Genomic DNA, 5,819 nt, shown 5'->3' with positions numbered 1-5,819 from the left:
CTGTTTTTATTTTATTTTCTGTAGAGGAAATGCAAAGCATTGTATGGTATTTAAAGCTTCACAGGGCAATAGGGACAGACTTTCTTTCATTTGGTCTCTCTTCCTTAGGAAAAGCTCAGTGATTATTTGGAGTGGGAGAAGCAAGGCCTCCTCAGCATCAGCATGGGGTGTGAAAATGGATGCTTTGCTGTCTAGTGAGGGTATTTGCAGCTAGAGCCAAACAGGTTGTGCAGCCAAGGTTGTACATTCCTGGGAGACTCTTGCCAAAAGGCAACCGGAATTGGGCCCAGATTCCAGCACCAGCCAGAGGACCTGCCTCAGAATAGTACCAGGGTTCAGGCTGAGATGAGGGTCACCAGACCAAGCGTTGGCCCAAATATAGCTCCTGCCTAAAATAATACTAATCAACTTTAGTGGACCTGACAAGGCAACAAGGGTCCAAGAAAAAGCAGTAGTCACAGCAAGAGCCACAAGACCACCAGGACTCAGGCAAGACGGAACTTGAGCCCAGGCACTGCAGCAGTAGGGCAGACGGGGGAAGGACACAGGATGAAGACAGAGGGTGCAACCACAGTGGCAGACAAGGACACAGCCCCTCCTCCATACATGCAGATAGCACAGCCTGGGCACAGCAGCTCCCATGAAGACATCTGTGAGCTGTGGGGCTAGTTTATTGGCTGTAAGTGTTTTTATGACCATGGATTTTGAGTGTTACCCATTTGGGTAGGTGGGGCTAGAAAGAAATCTTGTTAATGCTCTCTACTGTCCATAAAACCTAAGAGGCCACTTATTATAAGAAGCACTCACTACTACTTTTTCTACCACTAATAAGGTAAAATATTATTGATTATTTATAAAATACAACCAATTATGAGGCATTTAGTTACCATTAGCCTTGTTGCCACCTATTTCCTGTTCTCCCCTTATTCTGGGTACATGGTAGGACTATAATTCCTGTCTCATTTGTGGTGGGTGAAGTCATAGGACTAATTCTGGCTAATGAGTTATGCATGGGAGTGACCAACTAATTACTTGTGAGAGTGAGACCTTCTAGGCACATTCTTCTAACCCTTGCAAATTTACTAGATGGGCTAGAAGCAGCAGTGGACATGGTACACGAGATGCATGACTTGCCAAGATTAAACTGAAATCAAGCCCGGAGCTGGATGTCAGCTCAGACAGGCCTCCTTTGTGCTTCTGTTTCCCCTGCATTAGAAAAGGCCACGGCTTCAGGGATTAGTGAAAACTGCCATCACTCCAGGAAGACGTTTCAGAATATACAACTGGAATGTGTTTTCCAGTGAAATGATAACAAAGTGCGACTTTAAGACAATAAAAATGCCAGACTTGGCCGTGGAAAACTTTCAGGACTGGGAAAATGAAACATATGTGTTACGTTAGTTACTTTCCCTGTCCACCGTCACTCACTGCACTCGGTCTCCTTTCGGAGGGTTGATATTTAGAGCATTTGAAAATTGATATGGAGAGTAAATGCTTTGACAGGGGCCTAATTTAGTCCTGATATACCCAGGATGGCAGGAAAGAAGAACTTATGAGCTCTACTACCAGGAATTAAACAGGCATAAGAGGCAAAGACCCTCCCTGAAACTTCGAAGAAAAATGGTTGGGAAATATAGACCAGGTAACAGGCTACAGGTCCAAGAGTAATGAGTGGAAAAGTTCTTTCCACATTTACCATTTGTTTCTTCACATCTGTGCCCCCATTAAGAGTAAGGGCACAGATGCGTGGCACACCCCATTAAGAGTGTGTACTTGCGGACAGTAAAATTTCCAGAATTTCCTGATTTCAAATACCTTGTTTCATTCTACCCATAAGTATATTTATGCTTAGGAGGTCATGTGTTGCAATTTTTTAGTTTTTGGTTCAGAATAAATGGTTGCTGTATGATGTGGACACTGGCCCGCAGTGTCCTCGGTGTTATGGATGAGATACAAGACAAATTTACACGGACTATGAAATCCTGTGGAGGAAAAGGGATGGCATGGCCACTCTCTCAAGGGGAGAGCACCCCCCACCCTTGCCTTGACAGGCTTTTATTGGGTTTCAATTTGCACAGGAATACAGGTAAAGTTTATTAATCATTGTCAGGCAGTAAGGATCAAACAATAGATAACATACAAAGAATTACGAGGGCCTATTCTGAGTCAGGGTCTGTTAGCTAAAGGGCTACAAAACTTTGGGAAACAAACTCATTTCCTGCTTGGACCCTTATCATTTAATTGAGAGCATTCTTAGCAAAGCAGGCTTCACAGGATTTTACATATTCTTTCTCAGGCCTGATCACCAGGGAACCCGCCCTTTCCAGCACAGGGTTGCACCCCCCTCTGTCATTGTTTCAGGCTTAAGTCAGGCAGAGGAGGCAGATAGCCAAGGAATTTTCAGAAAATTCTCACAGACGGAATGAGGACTCAGGCTTTGTCAAAGCCAAGGGGTGAGGGTCCATCACCCCCTTACTCATAGCCCCTCAAGTCCTTTCCTGGGGCCTCCATGTGATCATGCCTGTCTTAGGTCATTCCCCCCTTGGAGAATCTCCCCCATCATTGGCTAACTGATCAAGCATTAGAGTCCAGTTATGGGAAAAGGAGCAGAAGGTGCTCCTACCAGGGAGATAAGCTTTGTCTCCTTTAGAGGCTTATGATCTGAAAGTCGCTCACTCAGCCTTAGCTATGGGGGTGGGGAATGGTTACAGCTCCTGAAACTAGGCAGGGCAGTTCCCAACAGCTGTAGGAGTTGGTTGGACAGAAGGACTCAGGGGAGCCTGTTCCCAAATTTGTAGCCACCAGGAGAAGAGATGCTACTCTGAAAATGAGAGCAAGTAGGTGCACGTTCCTTCCTGGAATACAGGAGGCAGCACCAGGACTGGCCTGGGTTTGGAAAAGTGGAATCTAATCTAATCTAGCAGAAAGGCCCAGGAAATTACAGAGGAGTGAAATGATAAAACGTGCTTGTAAAAGTGTTACTTGGGGCATCCCGCTAAAAATAAACAAACTTAGTGCCCAGATTGTGGGATCTAAATGCCATGCTCCACTGAAAGAAAGCACGGATCTTTGGGAAAAGGGCTGATTTCAGAGTGGACTTGGGAAAGTACAGAATGAACCTGGAACATTGGGCTGGGCCAGAAAGTAGAGACACGCTAAAAGAATACAGGGCATGAAAAAAGGGTAAGTAACCAGCTTGAAGAGACTCAATCCGGGACAATTGGAGTCTCAGAATAAGTATTGACACCTGGCTCAGTGGCTCAGTTGGCTGGAGCATTATCCTGTACATCAAAAGGTTGTAGTTTCAATCCCTGGTCGGGGTGCATAATGGAGGCAACCCATCGATGTTTCTCACATCAGTGTTTCTCTCTTTCCCTCCCCCTTTCTCTTTCTTTAAAAATAAATAAGTATATAAATATTGACAGTACAGATTATAGCCCACAGATTACAGTTAAGAATCCATGGGTCCATACGTAGTAAATACATTCAGACAGAAAGGGAGAGATAGAGAGAGGGAGGAAGGAAGAAAAGAAGGGAAATCTCTTTCTCACAGTACAATGGCAACTAATGAATATAGAAGAAATGTTGTATATAAATGTGGAAGGAATGATGGACTTAGAAAATGATCTGGCAAAAATCACAATGATAATTGTTTTAGGAAAGAATCACCACAATGCTAACATCAATGGGTGAATGTTTGATAAGAACCAGTAATTTTATATCATCTGGAAGTATCTCCCAAAAAACCCTTATTAGTTACAGATGGGAAAGAATAGTCACTTTAGAGCATAGGACTTTCCAGACCACCTCACCGAATTGCTCGAGGTTATATAACCTCTAATGGGCAATGGGTATAGGTATCACTTGCCTCTTGGGATGATGCACTGAGAAAAACACATCATTGTTTCTGTGGTATTACTTCCAAAAAGGAATAACCTTACTCTAATTATGAAGAAATATCAGATAAGCCAGAACGGAAAGAAATTCAACAAATTAACTGTCCAGTAATGTCTAGGTCATGAAAAAGACTGAGGAATTTAAAAGGAACTATGGAGACATGACAGCAAGATGCATAATGTGAACCCGGATTGAATTCCACACTAGAGAAATATATTTTTCCTCTCCTATAAAGCACATTAGTGTGACAACTGATGAAATGTGAATGTCCATGGATTAAATAACAGTTGAATGAATGTTAATTTCCTGGTTTTGATAACTGTACTATGCTATGTAAAAGAACATCTGTCTGTTTTGTGAAATACACCTTGAAGAACCTAGGCATAAAAGAGGCATTATATTGTTGGCAATGTACTTTCAAGTGACTCTGAAAAACAGAATAATACATCAAGTTGGTAAAATGTTAACATGTTGGGAATCTGAATGAAGGATATATGAGGATATTTCCCAATGTTTTTGCAACCTTTCTGTATATCTAAAATTATTTCAAAATAAACGTTTTTAATATTAAAAATAAATAAAAATAAGCAAATAAATCAATGTAGTTTTCCAAGGAATTTGTACGGGGGGCAGTATATTCAGGATGGTCTAGAGTAAGGTAGTAACAAATTTCTTCTGCTTATGCCCAGCGTGGGCCCAGAACCACATTTCCTATTTCACAGTGGTTGCTGGTCTGATTCCATAATGCATACGGCCAGGAAATACGGGTCCTCCACCCCCACACAGGCACCCACACGTTCGACACCCAGGTAGCTCTTTAGATGGCACACTTGGAATCATCTCTGAGCATCTCCCTGAGTTCAGACCACTTGAAGGGCAACACCTGCCTCTAACTGGAGGCTCTGATTATTTTGCTGACTGTATCCCGACAATCTGCCAGCTACAGTTTTCTCTCCATCTTGAAGAACCTAATCAAAGTTTTACAGGGTTTCAATTAGACCAGCGCACAATCTTCTGAGTTTTAATCATATTTTACTTGTATTCACGTTTAATCATAATCCAGAGGGGAAAGAATCCTAAATTAAGAGAAACCACATGCTATAAAAGGAAAAGCACTCAACTGTGAATCTTACCTCCACCACCAACTGTATATGTGAGTTTGGATAAATTACTTCGATATCCCTCATCCATAAAATTAAGAATCTGAACTAAATCATAATAGTGGTCTCTTCCTCTCTTTAAAAAGATGATGCTTATTAAAGTCTGCATACCCATGAGAATGAACTTTTCCTCCTGAATTATAAAGAGCTCAGTTCTTGTGCTTGATTCTCAAGGTTGACCTTGGTTTTAGTTCATGGCATTGACATTGTTTTACCCAGGGGAAGGATTACAGCTAAGAGGCAGCATTCCCACACCCGAGTTCTATTTTATAACAACCTCTGTCAGCTATGCTATGTTTAGCTTAAACTATTTTTGGATGCACAACAGTTAATCACCTCTCCCAGTGAAAAATTAAAGGAGATAAAAAACACACCAAAAAAGTCCTCTAATCACTCCTAAACACACCTAACTCTTCTCCTGGATCCCCTTCCCTATGCCCTTTATCTCTGAGATTTCTCCGTATTCCCCGCAACACCACGCACAGGAGCTGTCCCCTGTGACTGGTATGCGCAGGTATCTGTTTCCTTCAGGCTTGGCTCAGACTCAGCAGCTCGGAGCTGACAAGGAGCTGGGAGAGAGAGGCTCTCCGTGCCAGTTTTACATGAAAGCAGGCCTCAGGAATACACTTTCACAATCACTCTCCAGGTTCTGCCTCCCCCCTTGGGCTGCTCCTCTGTGCTCAAGTCTTTGCTAAAAGCATGAAGCACTTTCCACTAAGTCCCAAACTTCTAGAACACTGTCTTTTTACAATGCCACAGACT

At 42.6% G+C, this 5,819-nt stretch overlaps 1 long non-coding RNA gene across 1 annotated transcript; it reads left to right on the top strand.

The window, feature by feature from the left end:
- Positions 1-491: 491 nt before the first annotated feature.
- LOC128626013 (uncharacterized) lies at positions 492-1,346 on the top strand. Its single transcript, XR_008389901.1, has 2 exons — positions 492-679; positions 1,216-1,346. It is a non-coding gene; the product is annotated as an uncharacterized LOC128626013 (long non-coding RNA).
- The last annotated feature ends 4,473 nt before the right edge of the window (positions 1,347-5,819 follow it).

The sequence above is a fragment of the Artibeus jamaicensis genome, unplaced genomic scaffold (genome assembly GCF_021234435.1).
Source record: "Artibeus jamaicensis isolate MK-2021 breed Jamaican fruit bat unplaced genomic scaffold, CSHL_Jam_final scaffold_1964, whole genome shotgun sequence".
Classification (NCBI taxonomy): domain Eukaryota; kingdom Metazoa; phylum Chordata; class Mammalia; order Chiroptera; family Phyllostomidae; genus Artibeus; species Artibeus jamaicensis.
Note: the sequence above shows the minus strand (reverse complement) of the source record. Positions and strands in the feature narration are given on the sequence as shown.